The sequence below is a fragment of the Falco peregrinus genome, chromosome 1, assembly GCF_023634155.1.
Source record: "Falco peregrinus isolate bFalPer1 chromosome 1, bFalPer1.pri, whole genome shotgun sequence".
Lineage (NCBI taxonomy): Eukaryota > Metazoa > Chordata > Aves > Falconiformes > Falconidae > Falco > Falco peregrinus.
The window spans coordinates 98,179,098-98,200,702 of NC_073721.1; the positions used below are offsets into that span (position 1 = coordinate 98,179,098).

The 21,605-nt window shown below is 48.8% G+C and overlaps 1 protein-coding gene across 3 annotated transcripts in view; it reads left to right on the top strand.

The window, feature by feature from the left end:
- Nucleotides 1-21,605, top strand: part of DAAM1 (dishevelled associated activator of morphogenesis 1) — a 99,066-nt gene that overhangs the window by 7,061 nt on the left and 70,400 nt on the right. For 2 of the 3 annotated variants that reach the window (XM_055814999.1, XM_055815009.1), the window contains exon 2: nt 12,364-12,461. The gene's annotated coding sequence lies outside the window, so the exon portion shown is untranslated. Of the gene's footprint in view, nt 1-3,899; nt 4,003-12,363; nt 12,462-21,605 lie in introns of those variants that run through there. The other variant, XM_005229419.3, reaches the window with a different exon arrangement.

Below are 21,605 nucleotides of genomic sequence, written 5' to 3' on the forward strand. Positions count from 1 at the left end.
GCAGTGTGGTGATGCTGTCTTGGGTTTTCATTCCATCAAGTCCAGTGATCAAGCGTGGGGCTTCTCCCCTCCCCATCACTGTTCCTCAGCCTCTGTGTGTGGGAGTCGGCAGGGTTAAGGCTATGGGTAGCCTGGGTGTTGCTCAGTGGTGCTGGGCGAGTGTCAGGCAAGAGAAAAGCTGAACTTGCAAATCTGTTCCTGGGCGCTCCAGTAAGTCACGCCAAGGACTGTTTGAAGTGTGCTAATCCCCAGTGCCTCCAGAGCAACCTTGTTTACAAGAGCCAAGCTTCAAACTGGTATTCTGACAGGTATTTTACGTAAGCCATTTGCTTACCAAAGCTCTCTGGGTATTAGAGGTTGGTTTTGAGACCTCAGCCCATGTGCTACCTTCTCGCCCCAGCGTTTTGGAGGCACCCTGCGAAGAGGCTGGAGGCTCTTTGGGGGCAACCAGATCCATTTATAAACTCCAGCTCCTTGTCTTCTGTGCAGAGTGTCACCTGGCAAATTGCATGTGAAATAGCTGGTGGCTCTGGAGCCACAAGAAATCTCTACCCATCACATAGAGAAAAAAAAATGTCGAGGAAAATTTTTGGAGCGTGTTAAATATTGTAATCCCTACAGTCAGTTTTCTTTTGAGTATAGAGCTGGAAATGAGTCTTTATGCTCATCGCTTTCTCACATTTACTTTTGTATTAAACACTGCTCTTCTGTTCACTGGGTGCAACAAAATTTGCCATTTCTTAAGTGATGCAGCAGTGGTCATAGTTGTGTTCAAACTGCAGTGATGTGCAGTGAGCTGTGATTTGGGTTATATGGTCATGAAATTGTGCCATTCCCTTAGCTGGCATGCTAGGACTTTCCTTGCATCCATAAATACAGTATCTCCCTGGCTTTTCAAACTATCCTGTAGCGTGACAACTTTCAGCATGAGAAAAAGAAAGTAAAGAGGGACTTTAACCTCAAAATACCCAGTGGATGGATTTCCAGAGAATCACCTGTAGTTGCATTGGAGGAAGCTCTGTTGGCTTTGCACTGGAATGAGGCTGAACTAGGTGAGAGATGTGTGAGACAGTGGTGATGATATGTCTCACAACTGTAGCTCAGTTGCTTCATGTCCACATTTTCTTCCCTTTGCCTTGTTTTGGACTAGGTCTTTCGTTTTGGTTGGAGTCGGGGCCAGACTGTGTCTTTGGGGTCTGGCATCCCCAGTATTCTGTGGGGTGTTGGAGCAGTTAAGAAGGGAGCCATCTCTGGGGATGCTAAGAGCTGAGCTCCAACTACAGCAATGGGCTGTTACAGTGCACCCTTGAGATGCATGTTCTTTTTCTGGGAAATTGACTCTTTGGGCGATATGTGAAGGAGGGAGGGAGATCTATGAAAAATGGGTGCTCATTTTTCCAGAAGCGGGGACAAAAGCCAAATAAAACACATACAACAGTCATCTTGTCAAATAATGTCATGGGGATGTCATACCCAGCCTCTGGGCTGTGCTCAGTGCTGCTAATTACAGCTTCTCTTGCTGCTGAAAGTAAAAGTTTGAATCTGTTCACTCTGGGGTTCCCATGGCAGCTTTTTGGGATGGCACCAGCCTTGTATCTCCATGCGTGGTAGCCCTTGTCTAAGGCCAAGGACCAGGCTGCCCTTTCCCTGCACCCAACCTTGGATTTGCAAGTGCCCATCATGGTTGAGGAAGGTCTTAGAAAAACACCTCTCTTGCTTTCTGCCCTATGGACCCAGCTGCTGTAAAAGGCTCTTGCAAAGATGCTCTGGAGCTTGAGGGATGTTGCTGTAAAGGTCCAAAACATGACCACTGTCTTTTCCAGTGCTGGCCTTACTTTCGGCTCTGTCGTGCCAAAGGATCTGCAGCTCTGCTCTCCCTTGGGTGCAACACCACCGAGCAGAATTGGCTCAGATTCAGGAAAATAAACAGACCTCCTATGCCGGAGCTGGGAGTCCAGGGCTGTTGCACAAGGGGAGAAGCTTGTAACCAAATGACCCTTTCATCGCCCTTCTACCTGTGCCGCTGCTGCATCTGGCTCTGCAGCGCTGTAATTGCATTGCCACGTAATTTATAATATGCTGCGTTGGGAGGACAGCTTTATATTCTTGTTTCTAAATTCTTGCGTAGCTACAAGAGGGAAAATTATCGCTAACCTTTCCATTTTGCATGTGGATTTGTTTTTTGTTCGGAGTTCCATGTTGTGAAAGCTGCAGGATGCTGCTGTTGGGGACGCGGTGCTGGTGAGCCTGTGCTGTGCACATGGGCAGAGGAGTACGGTGGTCTCTTAACTGAGCTCATGGGATGCTCAATGGTTTCCCAGCATCGGCTCCAGATCATGCAGCACCCAACACAGATGGATGTTAACAGCTTGCCAGTGCTGGTCTAACCTCAAGCCTATTAAAAGCCCACAGGACCGGGTCTTCCCCTTCCTCCTCCTGCTTCCTCCCCCTCCCTTGCTTTTCAACACTAGCTTTTTGAATAAATTATCTAGGATGTGATCACACAGGAAACTCGCAATTTTTCATTTTTTTATAGCTAAGTTAGGAAGTGAATTCAGCTCTCCAGGGTTTCAATCCTGTGCTTTTAATCACGAGGTTCTCTATCCTTTCTACTCTGTCACTTGTGATATGACGTCTCCTCGGCTGCATAAGCTTTTTCCCTATTTCTGCCTGCCCACAGGAACAATAGCTGCTGGAAATGCTCTTCAAGAACCTAAAATGGATGGGGGTTGCCTGTGAAAAATGCAGATTTTATCTACGTTATGTCTTTTTGTTGTTTCTTTGTTTACCACTTGGTTATTCTTTTCCTGCAAAGAAAAGAAAAGCCCTTGTTCTTGCAGAATTCATTGTTTCTGATGTGTTACTCTCTGGAAGTAACATGCTCAAAATGCTGCATTCCTTTGTGCATCTTTATTTTCTTTTTCTTTGTCAGTGGGAGCTTAGGGAGTATAATGGGCAGATTAGCAACTGTATTTGGAGTGACCCATCTTTGTGCAGGTCTGGCTAGAAACCAATTAAGCTTGTCTTGATCTCTAAATGAGATTTTTGTCGAACACCTTACCCAACTGCCTTTTGCATCCATTAATATCAGGGTGGATGAAAATAGCTGAACATGTAAAGATCGCATGTTGGATAAATAGAGAGGCGTTGGTTGCGGGGAGGTTCCCTGGGATGCGTGTGAACAGCTGCCTCTTTGTGCGGTCGTTTTGTAGCTCTGGTTCTTGAAACCTGGGATTAGGTGTATTTGGCTGCTAGCGTGCAATCCCCTGCGACAGCGGGTGTGGGGACGGAGGCAGAGCTGCTGGGTAAATAGGGAGTGTCCCATGAACTTCATTAATGTGCCGGTCCCCATCTCTGTACCATCCCTGGGGCAAGACCAGGGCACGTTTAGGATCTCCTCATGGCTCTCAGCTGTGGGTCCCTCAAAGTGCCTTGGCCTGGGTGTATCCCCCTGGTCTTGAGTTGCTTTTTAGCCTGAGAAAATCCTGCAGCTTTCCGCGGGAGCATGTTGCATTGCCAGGCTGGGGGACCCTGCCTGGGTCGTGTTTGCTGCTGCTGCGATGAAAACCAGTCTGGGAATGGCGCTTCAGTGCCGCATTTTTGAAGAGAATCAACTAAATAAAGATGCCTTTAATAAACCATGCCTTCGGGGGACCCTTATATCTCTGTCTCAGATTGTTTCTGCATCAAGATAAGATTGCAAAGCAGCTGGATTTGTGCTTTTTCTTTGGGAGGTGTAGGTGGGGGAAGGGCACTGGGATTTCTTTTAGGATGCAAACATTCATTATGACCCCCTTTATTTGTAAAGTAACTATAAACAATCAGCGTGCAGCCTCTTACCTGCTTCCCTGAATGCCTGGCTTCTGTGTCACAGGCAGACTGCAGGAAGAGTGATTTCAAGGGAAGGAGGGGAAGAAAATACAGGCCAACTGTGTTCCCTTTCTTGGAAAGGATCCCATTTTCCTCGTGCCACCCACTGCTGCCACCCTAGCTCCGAGCCAGGTATGTGGGCTCTGCTGGCAGTGGGTTACGGGGCGTTGGTGGTAGGATGGTGATGTTGTGTTCATGCAAGGGTGTAGCTGCTGCAGATAGGCCACAGCACACAGAAGACCATCCTCCCGTGCTGTTTGGTCCTCTCCCATGGGTGTACAAACAGCCTCTCCTTGCATGCCCCATGCTTTGCTCTCCATCACCCCACTCTTCAAAGTCTAAAAGTTCTTAGATTACTTGTGGAAATGCTGCTTTTTTTCTTGTCCCAGTGTAAAAGTGTCCAATAAGACATGCAGGTTTAAAGAGAATCTATGTGATGCTGAAGCTCATGTGCCACATCGAGGAGGGTGGTCATTGTGGACTTTGACATCTTGGCACAGCCAAACCCAGTCTCTCCCTGGGTGGGGGTAGAATTTGGGACAAATTGGAAGTCCTGGATCCGGATCCACAAAGACCTAGATGTGGGTGAGGCAGATGCCTCATGGGGTACCATGACACATGCAAAAGCCTCAGAAAAATCCAAAACTGGGATGACTGGAAGATGGTTTTGGGGCTTGGGTGGGGAACTATGGAGAGAGTAAGAGTGGAGTGGCACCTTGCTACCTTTGGGGCTGGGGCTTAGGCCCCATCTTTAGGATGCCCTAGACTGAGAAGCTGGGGAGTTTTAACACCAGTGAGGCAGAAGAATACCTGGTGGCAGGGTCTCCTCCAGACTTCATCCAGCTGTTGTGGGGCTGAGCTGGCATGGTGTAATGATCTGATGCGGTGTGGCAGCTGTGCTCCATGGAGAGACCATCTCCTGGGAGGAAAATGTAAAAATAACCACGTCTTTGGCCGCATCTTTGAGTTGCATGAGACTGCAGTGAAGGTGGTGGGGGATGAAGTGTTATCAGCAGAAATTATACAGGGAAAATGAGCGTTTTCCCAGGAGGCAGATCTGAAGCAAACGTCCTGAAGACCATGAGGGGAATGTCCTCACCCTCCTCCCATACTGTGCTGGGATGCAGGGGACACACTGGAGCTGGGCTCTGGGGCAGCTTGAGGGGGGTCTCCCCTTGTCCTCCATCCTCCTCTTTCTCCCTGTGGGCTGAAGGAGGTGCAGCACCCACGCAGGTTACCACACCTCATCCCACACCATGGCTAGACAGGTGATACAAACCCTTGTGAGACTGTCCTGCCCAAGGCTTTGGGAACCTGTTGGACCCACTCTGCCACCTCTTTGCTGTGTGTTTTCCTTTTCAGAGCTTTGATGGAGCAGGACCATTCCTCCTTGGCGGACCACTAAATCGTAGAGCCAGGAGGAATAAATCCATGGTAGGCATGGTCGATGGCAGACGGGAGCTCCTGGCGTTAGCAGGCTCAGCTAATTTAATCCGCGGTGGACCTGACCTCCTTTGTCTTCCAGTTGAGTTAAATATACCCTTCAGCTTGTGGTTACGTAGGCTAACTCCCATTTTGATTATGCAAAATGCGCTAACATGGGATGTAGCTGGCTGCCTCCGAATGGAGCTGGGAGGAGAATGGGGTGGGACATCCCATGGCCAAGTTCCACATCGCTGTCTCCTACAAACCTACATCTGGACCACAGCCGAGGTGCAGGTTGCTTGGTAGGTAGCCGTGTGGGGATCTCTAGCTCTGGGTTCCTGGGCAACGCAGATTTTGGAAGCGCTGGCTCTTGCAACATAGCCATAAGCTTTCCATTCTCTGACAGGTTTTAAGATTTAGTGGCTGTGCTGCAGCTACCAGGGCATGGCTGGTGGCTTCAGGACAGGGAAGAGGGCCCTCCATCTCTGCAGAATTCCAAGAGGCAGCAGTTTAGTATTTCTGGATGCAAATGAATAAAAAGATGTTGGTCAGCTTGAGCAGCAATTGGAAGAAGTTTTAGTCTTGGAATGCAAAAGGGAAATTATTTGCCAGTGGGGAAATTTAATGTATTAATCCAGAGTTGCCACCTGGGATTTTATGTGCCTGATATTAAGATCAGCAAGTTGTGGCCATGTGCATGTTGGGGGCTGCCTGTTTGCACCCCAGTCTGTCTGTGTTGGTGCTGTGCTGGAGTTACTGGGTGGGTGTCTGGTTGCTTTATCTCCCAAAGTTTCTCTTGTGTGACAGCATCTCAAATTCTTCTGTGTTTGGCCCCACAAGAGTCCTGGGAAGACAAAAAAGTTACAACAGGTAAAAAATGCTGCCTCGTCTTCTCCAGGTTCCAGCCTCAAAGCCAAGAGTCACTTTACTTTTTCAGCCTTCTCTACTGCAAGCTTCAAAATAGCCAAGGAAGCAGTTCATCGGGAGAGGTTTAACAAGATGCAGCTCCAGGGTCTCCAATATCGGCAACTTCTGAGTTAAAACACCTGGTGACAGTCATGCAAGTGACTTGTGCCAGTATTTGCTGTAGGCTGGCATACCACTATTTGCCATTTGCCGTTGCAAAATATCTGCAGTATGTGACCAGCTTATCCCTGAGCAGCTGGATTTAACCCGCTTATCCACCTGTGTGCTGGCTGTGTGCCGTGCTGGCCCACTGTGCTCTCCTGCCCCTCCACCCCAGCCTGCCAGGAGGAGCCTGGCTGGCTGCAGCCATGCTGGAGGTGGGGGCTGCTGGGGGAAATGGGTGTTTGCCCTCCCTGGGATGATCTATTCCTTCAGTGTTTGGGTTTTTTTGGTTTTGGTTTTGTTTTTTTTTTTAAAGAAAAACAACTCCTGGAGAGGGATAATTAAGCTGATTGAAGTGTTTACATGAATTAGTTTCCCTTTAATGTAAAAAAACCCCCAAACATGTATACACACTCATCATGGTACCTAAAAGAATGATCCACTGACCTGCTTTATCCATGATTTGGCTTACAGATAGAGAGGGGAGGCAAATTTTAAATAGAAGTATAGGGAATCAGCTTTACTGTTGAGTGATCAACTCATCGCCTTCTGTGGCGGTGCCCAAGTTTGCTAGCTCAGGAAAGCGGGGAATCGCTTTCCAAGTGCAGGGTGGTTTGTGCTTCCGTGGTGTCTCAGGAGCAGAGCAGCACCCCACCATGGCGCTAGTTTTCAGCCCTGAAAGGTGTGGGGTGGGCTGAGTTCTCATCTCCCTGCCCTTGAATGGGCTTCTCTGAAAGCAGGAGTGTTTCCACAAGTACAGTCGGAAGAAGGTCCCCAGGTAGGGGTGACAGCCACAGCGAGTGGTGCCACGTCCTCAGCTCTCTGCCCCTGCATCCATGCAGTGTTTGCTGGACTTGGCTCCAGTCCCATTCTCTGCCTTTCCTCTTTGCCATTTTAAGTTATTTTTTTATGGGAAGAAGTGGGTATTTGCTGGCTGCATATTGCTGCGTGACGCCTTCGTGGTTCACTGTGGCATGATGCTGACTTTGAGGGTGTGTTTACACCTGTTCTGTATTGCTTCAGGTGTGCAAGGGCAGCAGCTGAAGGGAAGCGCGCGGTGCTCAGGGGTGCTTATGGGCTCACTCGCCGTGCCTGGGTACCTGCCGTGCCACAGCGAGAGCTCATTTTAGGACCATGATGGAGAGCAGTAGTCCCCAGGTGCTGCTATACCTGGCCTCAAAGGTATTCACGATGAGGGTGATTTCTGAGGTGGTACAACCAGAAAGTGCTTTGACCCAGAAGCCAGAGGTGTAAGGACTGGTACAAAGTGTATGTGCCAGATTGCTCTTCCTCTCACCTAGGCTGGGAAGGGCTGATAGGGCTTGCAACCTTCCCAGCTCTGAGCTCTGGGCTCCAGGGTGTTACTTACTGTGCCCCCAAGAGCTGTGAGTGGTGGCCGGTACCCTCTTTCGATCACCCATGCCCCTGTGCTGTGCACAGCTCGTTTGCTACAAGGGATGTTTGCAAATGCTGCGGTGATTCGAGTCCATTTATATTTTTAATTCTTGCCATGTAAAGGAGCCGTTTTCTCCCCACCACCCCCAAATAGCAGGATGGAGGCAGATGGTCCAGCCAGGGCAGCAGTTCCTGGTCCATGTGTCAGAAAGATGCTGCAGAGCTGGGAGCCGTGCCCTGGGGCTGGGAGGAGGCACCAGTGATGCGAAACCGATTAGCAAAGCCAATGCACGTAGGAATCGCAACCCCTGGATGGGGAGTTAAGCGAATCGGTGTAATGAGATACATTTTTTTATCAAAATACTAATCGGTGCCGGGGGGCTGGGGGTGTGTGTTTTGGGGAACGGGTGAGGCAGCGTGGCAGAGCGTGGGTGACTGGGAGTGATGGGGACCACAAACACAGCTGTGTGTGCCTGCATGCCTTGATAGCTTGCACTCATTGCTGCCGGGAGTCCCTGCCTCAGATTACTGCCAGCGATGCAGTACCCTTTATTAATCTGCAGAGATAATTGTAGTTTTAATGTTACCAGCGGGGGAGTTCACATGAGGTGGAGGCGTTCCTAGAAGACCTCTGTAGGTACCATCCGGGAAGCATCCAACAATGTGACTCAGCATCTGCAGTGATTTTTTTTTAAAGTAGGTCTTTTTAAAGCTGATTTTAAAAACGAGGAGGTGATCTGAAGATGGGGATGCCGGGAAGCGATTGCAGCGGGTGATTTGGAGCTAGGGAAAGCAGTTTGAGCTGTGATCAGCTGTGTCCACTCCTGCAAAAGGCAGGTTGGGAGCGGGGCTGCTGTGGACCCAACAGTGGAAGGGCAGTGCCTGGCCCTGCCCTCAGTGTTACTGGGGCTGGTTTGACTGTTGAGGGTGCAGGGAAGTGCCACACGCATAAAAGCCGGGGAAATGATTTGTCCTGGGGAGTGTGAGCACTCCTCTCACCTTTTCACCAAGATGCTACAAAACGCAAGCTTATATGGCTTTGTCAGGGGGCAGGGGTGGGCATCCAGCGGCTCTTCAGTCCAGCAAGCAGCCCATGTCTGGAAGCCAAAGCCAGATGCACGCTATCCAGAATAAGGCACAGGTATATCTGGGTATTTATTTATTTATGAGCTGCATTTAACCACCGGAACAAACACCTGCAGAAAATGGCCTTAGACTTGTCTCAGCGTCCTGGGTCCAGACCACAAGTAGCCCTGGGAGGGAGTTTGAGCTTGATGAAAGTATGTTAACCCATCCAGTATCAAGAGAAGTGGTTGAGATTAACAAGCTGCGGTGCTTGGGAGTCCCATACTCCAGGAGAAATCACTCTTTCAGAGTGGTCACTTCTAATGTGGCTTCATGGGGATGGAGGAGAACAATGCAGAAGGAGATCAACATGGATCTGTGCTACCTCTCACCAGGCAGGCAGTCCTACCTCCCTGCCCCATGGTGAGCAGACTCTGCAGCAGGGGCAGTGCAGGAGATGCTGTCAGTGGCATCACCCTCTGTGTCCCATCCCACTCAGCAGCTGCAGCCCTACACAAGCCAACAAGCAGGTATGGATGGAGCTTCTGCAGATGTGAAGCTGATGGCAAGCAGCGTTTTCACCTACTTGCTTGCAGAAATTATCTGTTGGCTTTGCTTGCTCTGTGACAGAGAGGTGGGGCCTGGGTGGGATGTGGCACAGATCTGTGCTGGCCTATGTATTGTCCTCCACCAGCTCCACAAAGCCCTGTTAGAAGTGTCTGCTCTGAAAGAGTGATTTCTTCTAGAGTGCCGGACTGCAGTGATAGCACTGCAGCATCTCACTGCCGAGGAGAGCCCTCGTTTTGTCTTGTCCTGTTGATCTGAGTGAAGTAATTTGTAAGGACGTTTTCCATGAATCAATAAATCCATGCTTGCTGCTGTGCCTAGGAGGTTTAATTTGTTCTAGATACTGCACTGAGTATCTCTGTCCTGAATTGCACTGCAATGTCCTGCTCTTTGGGAGAGGATGGGGATATGGCTGGATTCTCCAACAGCACACTGCAGGTGGCTGGTGGTGCCTGGTCCCTCTTAATTGTGCACGTCCCAGCGTGGGCTAAAGAGATCGGGGAAGGTGTAAGTGCAATAGTTTCTCTAGGTATGTGTGTGGATCTTGAGGACTTTGTCCTCTGTGCCAAGCAGTTCCTGATGTTACAGGTCCTGGGGAAACCAAAGCCAAAAATAAAGGAGGGGAGGGAGCGTTGGCCTTTGGAAGGAGACCATGGTGCAGAAATCTCAGTTAGAGGTAGGAACATGATGTTCCCTGCTGAGAGGAATTGAAAAAATCCTGGTGCACCATACCACCTCCTGTACCAAAGCCTGCCATGGGATCTGTCTGAAAAAAGGGGGTTCAGAAACGCAGCTCTGCTACATGTAGAGAAGTCAAAGATAACCCCAAGACCCCCAGTCCTGAACTTGTTTCCCTTGCTTTGCTCAAGCATCATGATGTGGTGAGGCTTGTGGTCATGGGTGGGTTCATCCTGTTGCCAAGACCTGGGAGGGGACCTTGTTTTCTGCTGTGGACTGTGGGTTTGAAGGCATTCCTGGTTTGTTCTTGTGGCACAATATGTGTTTTGGGGACCCTTAAGCTGATGGGGCATGGACTGGGGTCAGCCATCCCCATGACCACCCAGAGCCCAGCTCTCCATCCTGCTCCATCTGCCCAGCTGAGCCCCTGAGGACCACTCCACTTCTCCTCCAGAGTGGCTCCAAGACCATTTTGCATCCCTTGGAGGTTAGAGCTTGTGCTGGGGAATCCAGAAACGTTCCCAGAGCCAAACCACGCCACGGCGAGTGGCTGTGTGCGCCTGGTCTCTGCTTCTCATTTCCTTTGTCGCTGAAGAGAGCAGTTGAGCTGCACATGGGGGTTTCAGCAGGGTGTCCCCCCTTTTGTTCCTATATATTAGAAAAGTCTGTGCATGTGTTTATATTTTAAAAAAATATGTATATTTTTTAACATGGCTGTTTGTGAGCTATGCCACTCAGGACTGGTCTGGACGAAGTCTGAACTGCTCGCAGCTGCCTACCTGTTGCAGTGGCAGTCTTGTGATGGTCCTGCTGGTCCGGCCATGCTTGCTTTTGGAAATAACAAGTGTTGGCAGGTAGCAATCCCAAATCTACTCAAACCCAGCTAGAAAGGCTCACTCTGATGTGAACAGGCTTTGGAGTAAGTCTCACAGCACTGGTGGAGAGGCCCCGTTGCTATTATTTGTCTCACAGCCTGTCCCAAGTCTTTCCATGTGTGCCCGTCTTGCATTTTCTGTCCCCATTTTCCCACATGCTTGGTGGCATGTTAGGATAAAACCGATGCAGCTTCTGGTGGCAGAGCTGGATGTGGGCTTGCTGCTTGCCACACTGCTGCTCATCCTCTGTGATGGCGAACGCGAGGTCAAAACGTCATCATGGTAGTGGCAAACTGGACTAGCCATATAAAATTGTCTTTTAAGTGATTGCCACAATGGTTTCTCCTCCTTTTTCTCCCCCGGATCCCCATGTTCTTCCCTGGCACTGTGTCCTTCCCCACCCACAACCTGGGGGCTGCCTGGATCTGTTCAGGATTTATGTTAAAAGGGAAATGTTATGTACGTGATTAAAACATTGTATTGCTGGGTGGAAATGGGATTTGGTGCTTACTGCTGACTCTTTCTCATGCGTGAGGGTGAACCGATTGATTACTGAGGTTTGAGATTAAATGGTCCCCTGAGCTGGGCTGGCATTTAAGAGGGGGGGATGGGGACGGAAGGGCAGAGAGAGGAGAAGAGGAAAACCATCTTTTACTCCAAGGCAAGAGGAGTAAGGGAATGTCTACTGAGCACATCCCTTTGTCTTGCTCTGCACACCATCTGCTCTGACAGGCTCTCAGCGCTGGTGTCATGGACCACGATAAAGCAGGTGCCCTAGTCTGCATCCACGATGGTGGGTGAGCTGCTGGTGGACCTTGCAGGTTCCTCTCACTGCTAGGCCAAGCATCCCATCGCATCCTGTCTGGTCCCCGTGGCCCAGCTGCATCGCCATCTCCCCACATCCCAGTCCCAGCTTGCATCCTTCCAAGCCCGGCAGCCGGCTAGACCTTCTGTCCCCTCCTTTTTCCCTAGGAGCACACCTGATTTATTTATTTTCCTTAATTTCTTTTAATGCAAAAACCCCTTTCTCTTTGGTTTTGGTGGGAGGGGAGGAAAAACCCCTACGCGCCGCTCCTCCAGTGCGCGGTGGGAGCCTCGCCGTGCCGGTGCAGGTTGGTGACACCTGCCTTTGCCTGCTTTCCTTGAAGTCTAATTTCAGCTAAAGGCGACGGGATCCCTCCAGGGTATGGCAGACGTTTCCTATTCACCTAGACCTTAAGAAACAGGCAGGCAAGCAAAAACAACGTAGAAGCACTTAGGTTTATTTGGGTGAATTCTTTTTGCAAAGGGTGTGACTTATTTTTGTGAGCAGCCCCGCGCAAATTGGCTTTGTTCTGCTGCAGTCGGGTATTTCAGGTCTTCCAAGGTTTAATCAGAATAATTAGTTACTGTCTGTTTATACTGTCTGTTTTTGTTGCAGGGTTTCCAAAGGGCGTATTTATCTTCCAGAGTGCTGCCTAAGTGTCGCTTAATCATTAAGCATCTGATTTCCTCCAAGTTATCTGACATGCTGCTTATGTAAGTAAATAAAAAAAAAAAAGAAGGGAGGGTGGGGATGGTGTTGGTGGATTCTGCTTGGGGGCATTTGTAAGGATTTTCCTGATTGTCACAGGTTTAATTGTGAGTTGCCTTTGGTTCCCAGACCATCCTGCAGTGATCAGAGGGCTGTGTGTTTGGATTGGTGCTTAACAACCCAGCCAGTTTGATGAGGTTGCTTTCGCCAAGCCTTCATGTACACCCCACTAAACTGGCAAGAGCTGTGTTACTCCCTGTCATTTTTTTTTTTTTGGGGGGGGGGGGGGAAGACTTTACAGAAATAAAGGGCTTTTGCTTTCACTTGTACAGTTATGCCTTTGACTCCTTAACCCAGTGGTATCCCTTAAAAAAATCACAGCTTTGCCTGGAAATAAGTTACCACTGTAAGTTTGCTAGGATTGGAAATTGGGTGTTTTTCAGCCTGTATTTGCATGTTTGGTTTGGGAAGGAGGACCAGTGATGAACGCATTTCCCATCTCTTTAACACGGGAGATGAGAACACTGCAGAAGAGGGTGGGATGGATGGAAAGCCTCACAGCAAGAAAAATATGGTGCTGAACTCACCCTGCTTCATGCTTGGCACCTAAATGAGTCACGCAGCATTTCCCCTTCAATATTTATCTGTCACCGGGAGTGAGGGTTGGGGCGCACACTGCTTCCATGATCAGTTTAGGTCCTTTTAAATCCAGAAGCAGCCATTGCCATCGGCTCCTGTGCTCTCCTATGTGATAGGGACCATAAATTTTCGAGGTCAGGAGCTTTGTATTAGCCCTTCTTGGGGATGATGGATGTGCAGCGAGGCTTTGCTGTCCTTCCACAGGAGAAGCTCATGAGAGGGAAGGGGCCAGGGCGAGGGCAAGGTGGGATCACTGGGATCTGTGGGGCTTTGGTGGCTTCAGTAGACCCAGCAAAGTGTGCTTGTGTGGAGGCTAAGGTTGAAGTCCATCTCCTTTCTACAATTGTTGGGGAAAGTAAAGATGAACCACAGCAATGGGACATGTGCTGGACTCTGTGCTGTGGCAGAGCTGAAGCTGGGCAGGTTTACCACGACCTGTCTGCCTTGCCCAGCTCCTGAGCAACATTTTGGGGAGATGCCGGCAAATCCTTTGTCCCCTCTGGGGCTGACATGGCAGCTGTCACAGCTGGCACCAGATTGCTGGTGGCCCTCACACTTTCTGCTCCCGTGTGCATGGGGGTGGGAAAAATCCAATTTGATGGAAATATTCTTAAGGAACTCTGTCAACCTGATTTTTTCCTTGACGTTTACCCAGCTGGAAAGCTGGTGGAGATTCAGACGACACCTCCCGAAGCGCTGGGGATGTGTGATGTGCAGCACAGCCATTGCTCGGCAGGAGCATGGCCCCTGCAGCCACAGTGAGGGATGCTGGAGGCATTGGTGGGTCTTTAATCTCCAGTGTGACTCTCCGTCCTACTGGTGTGTGTGCCTGTCTGCTTTGCTCAGCTTTTTGCAGATCTGCTTGGTTTGGGCAGCAGTAGTGGTGGGAAGGAGGAGCAGAGATGCTGGAGTTGAGGAGGGTGAAAGCACAGAGTGGAAAGAAATTGGGCAGAATTATGGAGGAAGATGCTGGGAGGCAAGGGAAACTGTTGTTTCACTAGGGAGCTACATTTGGCTTTTACATAGCTTTGGAGCATGTGGATGCTCCGTGCTGCTCTCTTCTCCTTTCTGTGGTGGCAGTCATCTCCTGTTCCCATCTCTCTTTGAAGAATGTCCCCCTGTAAGCAGTCCATGTTGGGACATAGGATGTAGAGGAATGAAGGCAGAGGGTTGATCAGCACTGATAACATGCAGCTGTGGCCTTGCCTCAGTGGCAGTGGGTTGATTGCCATGGATGATGTGCAGCTGTAGCTCGTTCCAGCTAAGTGGTTAAATAGCCCTGAGGATGGGGGGGGAGCAGTGTGGTCTGACCTCTGGAGGAAGGAGATGCAGCACAGACAGTAGACTCTGACCAACAGTAAAGCCTTGTTGCAGCCTACTAGTTTGATTGTGCTGCAACAACTGGTACCCTGTGTGAGGCTGACTGAGTTGGAGTCTGACTACAACTGGTGCCCAACATAGCTGAGACAAGCGGGAGAGCCTGCAACCCATAACAGGCACTGTGAGAGGTGAGCCGTTGCAACTCATTGATATGGGTATATTGCAATGCTTGTTGTCCATCTTAAGTCAAATTGCAACTTTTGGTACCCAATGTAGATGGGGACTAATTGATATGGGTACAGAAGAAGAAAATTCCACTTTAACAATGCTTATGGATATGTTTGAAAAAAGAAGTGTAAAGTATAACAAGAAGGCAATAGGAACTTTGCTAGGATGGTGCAAAGTAAATGATGTGCTAGTTACACTGAAAAATGTCTCCTGTGTTCAGACATGGCAAAATGCTGGAAGATTTCTTTTTGAGTTGCCTCAAGGGGCAATAAAATTGCAACAGCATTGCTAACAGCATGGAGATTAGTCTTAACCCTACTAGAACAATTAAATGTGGACAGGGAGACAAATTCTGTATTTGCAATGTTTATGGATATATTTGAAAAAAGAGATGTAAAATATGGCAATAAGAATTCTGCTAGTGTGGTGTAAAAAGTATGATTTGCCAGTTACAGTGAAAAAGGTTTTCAGCATTCAGACATGGCAAAGCATTGGAAAGGTACTTTTTGAGGCTGCCTGGAGGGGAGACAAAATTGCCACAGCTGCATGTTATCAATGCTAATCAACCCACTGCCTTCATTCCCCTACAATAGGAGGTACAGCTTGGTGGCCATATCCTTTCAAAAAGCCTTTCCAGTTCTCCCCAAGCTTCTCATCACACCAGATCACCCATCCCTTGACTTCCCCCGGTCTGGCCACTGCAAACCTTGGTGACTGGGACTGACCATGGGTCCCCTCCTCTGGAGGCCACTGCACACCAGAAGGCTTGGTGCTCACCATGCGACACTGACTGGTCTGGCATGAGCTGGCTGGTCTTCCATCACCTCTCTTTGACCATCCTACTTAAGGCAGAGCTGATGCCCCTTTGGCTTTCAGTTGCTTTTGCAGGGCTGGGTGTTTGTTCTTTCAACCACTGAAACAGTCCTCCAAGAGACTGGAGAATGTTTTGGGTTTTTTTTTCCTGGAACACCTTATTTCCCTGGTTGTCCCTTGGTGCAGAACTAGATGTTCTTTGTACTTGGGTGTCCTGCTACCTGGTAAAGGAAATTTGTAGCGCTTAGTTTTATTTAATTCCTGAAGAAAACAAAAGTATCTGCCACTGTTTCTTCTTGGGCCCCAGAATAATGCACCCCTGTGATGGAGGATGCCAGAGGCAGACACAAGCCCTGAGTATGGGGATGCTCTCCAAAAAGCTTAATCGCAATTGAGGATGGGGAATATTCCCCCACACCATAGCCACTCTGGGGGAATGGGCTGTGTCTCCGCACACAAGCAGACCGTGGCCACCGGGTGCTAATGCTCTTGCCCTCCACCACGTGCCCACCAGTCACTTCCAGATCTGGCAGAGAAAGGTTTGGGAGGAGCACACCCAATTTTCTTCATAAAACTCCAAACAAGAGGCTTGGCCTGGTTTAGATTTTAAAAATAACTTGCACATTTGGAAGCTAAAGTTTCAGAAGGGCTCTGGATGGGATAATGGCTTTGATCATGGCAGTCCAAGATCAAGGGAGAGCTTTTTAGGTTTGCTGGATCAGCTGGAAAATATATTGTAGTGTCTAGACTTTTATCATCCTCGAGCAAGCTTTTTTTTTTTTTTTTTCCTTTACAAAAGGTCTAATCAAAAGCCCACATAGAGCTGATAGGGCTTCTTCAGAAAGTTTTGATTGTGTCCAGAAGCAAGCTGAAAGAGGTGGAGATCAGCTTGGGACTTGGAAGGACCTCTGAGACTCTGCTTTACAGGCACTGCCATTTCTGATGAGGCCGTTGGCGTGGATGGAAGCTGTTGTGCCAGCAGCAGGGTGGGGAGGCTGGGGATGGGGCCCTGCCATGTGCCAGCCCCCTGGTCTCCAGAGCGGTCAGTTCTTGCAGCTAAGTACTGCTGGGACTTTGCTGCTTGCCCTTTGGCTGCTGCAGTTGAGGTCAGCTGCTCAGACCAGAATCTCCCACAACCACCTCAGTTCTGGCTGTGTAGTAACCATAAATGTCCACGTTTGTTGGTGTTAGGACAGAACCTCAGCATTTCTTGCTTGCATGTAGAAGATCTATGTTTTTCTCTCTTTACTTTCCATAAGTGAATTTTAAAAATATTTTTGTTTTATTATTATCCATAATCCCAAAGGATTAGGGCCAGAGGAGTGATTTCCAAAGGTGTTCAGAATAAACTCAAAAGCCTGTCGTGAAGGTGAGGACATCTGGCCATGTGCATTCACTGATTCCTCCTGAAAGCCCACATAGCATTTGGGCTCCATCACATTGGAAGGTGTCCCACTGAGAGGCAGAGGCAGTTTTTCTTCAAAACTCTGTGTTTTCTGCACAAGGGTCTTGGGTGCATTTTGGCAGGTGTGTTCATTGGAAAAGTCATTACCAGCCATCTCCCTGTCATGTGCTGCAGTGCACCGTGATGCTGCACGCAGTGCTTGAGGCTTTGGTGGAGTTGCAGTCTAGCTGTGAAAGCTTCAGCTGGAAGCTTTGGAAAACATTTGGAAATGTTTTGGAAGGCATTTGGATCGAGGATGTCGTAGCTCTACATCTGGTTGTTTTCCTTTGCTTTGTCCTTGAGAGAGGGAACTGCTGTTGGGTTTCTGTTTTTTCTTTCCATTAGTTACTCTTTTAGACATACTTCTTTCCAGGGATGAATCAGAGCAAATCCCAGCATGTAAACAGTTTGTGGTGTAAAATAGTATTAAAATTGGGGTGGAAGGGATCTTGAGAGGTTACCTTGTCCCCAAGACAGGGTTAGTTGAATCCATACATCGGACTGCAAAGTGATCGTGTTTGCTGGGAGCTGTTCTCTCACAGATTGTCTAAGGAGCAGAGGCAAAAATGGTGTCGGTATGTGTGTGCAAGCCTCCCTCAGTTTATTCAAATCGTTTGCTGAATAAGAGTTGAAAATTCATGCTGGGTTTGTTCCCAGAGCTATTCAAAGTAATATTCCAGAATAACCTTTTCTGCCTTGGCATTTGTGAAAATACTGCAGCTTTCATGGATGAGATGCATTTATCCATAGTCCGTATTTCACATGGAGTCATCCCTGTCTTGCCCCATTTCTGAGACAACCAGACCCCAGAAGCCCCACTGGGATGAAGAGCATTTTTTTCTTTGTTTCTTGTGAATTAGATGCAACTCTTCAGTTCTCCAGGTGGTCTCAGCTTGAGCTGGAGGGGAAGCAACAGAAAGCCCCCAGATCCACCTGACAACACAGGGTAGTTTGGGATGCTGCAGTGCCGTCCCCATGGAAATCAATGGCAACCTCTCTCCTTGACTTCTGCAAGTTTAGATAAAGCTGCAAGATCCTGGGGAGTGGTAGGAGAGGAGGAGTCTCACTAGAAATCCTTGTTTACTTTGAAATCAAGAGCCAAACGATGACTTCAATTTCTCCTGCATCTTCCTCTGTCCCAGCTTTGTGTCTTGAGCGATGGATTGGGAAAAAAAACTGTACACAAGAGCTCTAGCTTAATCCCCTCGCCTTTTAAAGATGCTGCAGAGCTCCAGTGGGGTTTTTTTCCTTTCTTATAGGCTCCCCATTTCAGTGATGAAAGGTTTTAAAAGAGGTTCACCTGTAGGCGGCTGGATGCTGGCTTGCTCTCCAGCCAGTGTTGTGTTGGTATTTGCATCCACACAGCCCAGATGGTGACTGGTTTTCCTTCATCTGGTAGTTTCCCCAACCAGTTCACGGTAGGTGACAGCAAAATCCATCCATCTTTGGCCATGTGGCAGGCTTGGTGAGCCCTGCCTGGCCCATCTGTATGTTTAAAGTCAAGATGACTGGTGTTAGCATTATAGTTTGGCCAAACGTGTGCAGAGATATCACTGCTTAGATTTGTTACAGACGGGTTTCTGGATATAGTCTAAGGCATTCTGCCAGCCTGTTTTATATCTGTGTAAAAGTGATTGGCATCCCTATAAATAAAACTGCTGTGGGGTTATAAATATAAATATACTTATTCATTAAATGATTTTTGCATCTCAAGCGGGTTGCCATCCTGGGTTGTCATGAGCGAACCATGCTCTTCGCATGCATGTTATCCACAGCTCCAGAAATTCAGCTTCTGAGGCTTTGATGTATTTTTTTCCCTTGGAAATATATGTGTGTGAACTATTCCTGAGTCCCCATGCCAGAGTGGGCTGAAGGACCTCTTCATAGTCATCACTGGGAATGACCCTGTCTTGGGGACCATTGTAGACAGAGCTCCAGAAGCAGTAGTGGCCATAAATACCGGAATGTGAACTCTCTCTCTTTTGGCTCGCAAATGAGTATGACTTTGATGGGGTATTTAGTCCCTGTGGCCAGGTAAATACTATCTGCGTGGCTCCTTCGGTGCTGGGAAGGACTAGCCCTGCTAACACCTCCACCCATGTCCATCCTTGGGCAGGGAGTTTCACAAAGGGTTTCTTCCCTCTCTGCTGTGGGTTTGGCTGAATGGGAAGTGGGGGTGGGTGGGTGGGTGTCTCTCCACCTCGTTTAACCATCCCTGTTGTCATTTTAGCTTCAGGAGCGAGGAAAAAAGGCCCCCAGACCAGCTCCAGGCACTGCTGTGAGCTGGGGAGGTGCAGACTGGAGGGAGAACCTGGCCGGCTGCTCACACAGCCAGGCAGCAGCACAGGCACTGGTAAATCTGGCTTGGCCTTTGAACAGGCTTATGAAAACACTGCAAGCTGCAACCTCCGGTTTCTTTGGGATTGTTTTCCTTCCTCTTTCAAAGCATTTGAATATTCATTCAGTAAATGATGAAGCATAGAGCATATGTGCCTGAGAGGCAGAATATCAGCCGCCTCACTTACCTCAGTAACAGCGTGCATCATTGAAAGTTAACCTATGATTTTTGCTTAGTTTGCTAATGAAAGGAAGCTTTAAAGTTGGTCTGTCCATCTACTCCTCCTCCCCCATCACTGAGAATTCATCAAGTCCGTTGGCTGGTTTTGTACTTTCTGCCAGGTTGATTTTAATCTCATATATGTGGAGCTGCTGCAAGTTTTGTCAAAACAGGCATTGGGTTAAAAGGGTGTTGTGGAGGCTTTTTATTAAGGGAAGGGATGCAATGAAAACTCAGCCTGTACTAGACATCAGGGAATACACATAAATGTTATGAACATCCAAGCCATAAAGAGTGCTTTAGTTGGATTTACCATGTTACGAGACACCAGAGAGCCCACGCGGCAGGGCTGTGCACAGACATGTAGGTGTTGCAGGGGGGGATGTTCGCCTATGTGAATTCTCTGATGCCTAATAAATGTAAGTACATCCTGCAGCCTTAATATAAACTTGGCTTATATTTCTTAGGTTCACAGAGGGAAATCTCCTCTTTGTTAGTGTTGGTATTCCTCGTGCCGCTTACCCCACAGAGTGCGGTTTCTCTAGCATAGCAGGGTCAGCACAGTCTTGTAAGGTCTTCAGAGGCTGATAGCAATATTTGCATGTCTTGACTCTGCTGGAACTGGTTGCGAGTCCAGGTGCCATTTGGCGTTGCAGAGGCAGGGGAGGACAAGCTCCTGGGAATTGGCATCCTGACGGTGGGAGCAGGACGATGGTGTTGAGAACCTCACCATCTTCCATTGCAGGAAAGCTTAGCATGGCAGATGAACAGCAGGTGGAGAGGAGAACCTGTCAAGCCTGAGTGGCAGGTCCTGTGTCCCTGCCCCAGGTTACTTCTGGTGCACAGTGGCCGAGTTGTAGCTGTGTGGTGGAGGTAAGAGGTTGTCATCTGGGTTGTATCCTGGAGGTACCGGGGTGACATATGGCTTGGACAGATGACCGTATTTGAGAAACTTAAAAGTGAAACGAATCGCCTTGCCTGCTGCAGGTAAGGGCAGAGATGACCTTGGCTGTGGAGTGAGCCCTGCTGTGTGGCTGGTGCCATTGAACAGAAAGGTGGTGGCCTCCAGGAATGACATTCCCATGGTCCCCATGTCCTGCTGCAGACCCTGATGCAGTAAGGGAATCTCTTCCTCCCCAAACCAGCAAATAGCTCCTGGTTGGCACATGTTACCCAGGCTCTGGAGGTCCTGGCATGGGTGCCCAGAGCATCCATAAGGTTGTCTGGAGGTTACGGTGTGACCAGCTGTGCTCTGTGCTCCTGGGAGCGAGCTGCTGGTAGATGGGTCCTACATGGGTATGTGAGATCCTTAAATCACCTTATGTCTCATGGTGGGGAAGGGAGAGACCCTGGAAGACCAACCACCTACTTCCCTGCAGGGATACCGTGGGGCGCAAACAGGACTCAACATTCATTGTGTTCTTGGTGAGCTGCCAAATGTTTGTATGTCGGCCTGGCTTTTACTGGTAGGTGTCAATACTTTTTTCCATGCCTGGTTTTGGTCCCTGCTTTCCACCAGAGCTTGAATTCTTTTCAGTGTAGGGTTTTTTCTTTTTCTCCCCCCCCCCCTCCATTTGGTGTCTTAGTAAGAACACAGCTGAAGTACTGGGAACCCAAACTAAACCTGTCTATTATGCATTACCTGATTAGACGCCATGGTAATAAGCATTTGAATCTAAAGCTAGATTAGGCAGTGAGCAGTCTGGAGCTGGATTTGCATAGCACGCATTCCTTTTCCATATGACATGTTGGTAAATCTACTGAAAGTGAATTTAGAAAGTGCTGGCGTGCTTCAAGTGCTCCTGTTGATGCTTGAGTTGCTTTCCCCACGAGGCACTCAGCTGGGCAAAAAATGCCTGTGATTGCCTGAAAGATGCTTTTTCTCCCCTCCTCCTGCTCTCAAGGCTGGTGTTGCAGTCAGTGAGGATGGATAGCTCTTGCCATCTCTAAAAACCTGCATTAATGTGGTTTTGAAAGTTTTTTTTATCTGTAGAGGGTTACTTCGGGGTGTTTTCCCGTTGCACCTCTGGTGGTACTGGAGTGAATCTGGAGTTCTCGGGTATGTAAATCCAACTCGCAGCTTCTTCAGGCTTTTGCTGCATTGTTACAGGTCTCGTGCTGGAAAATGCTGGAAAGATTTGTTATCCG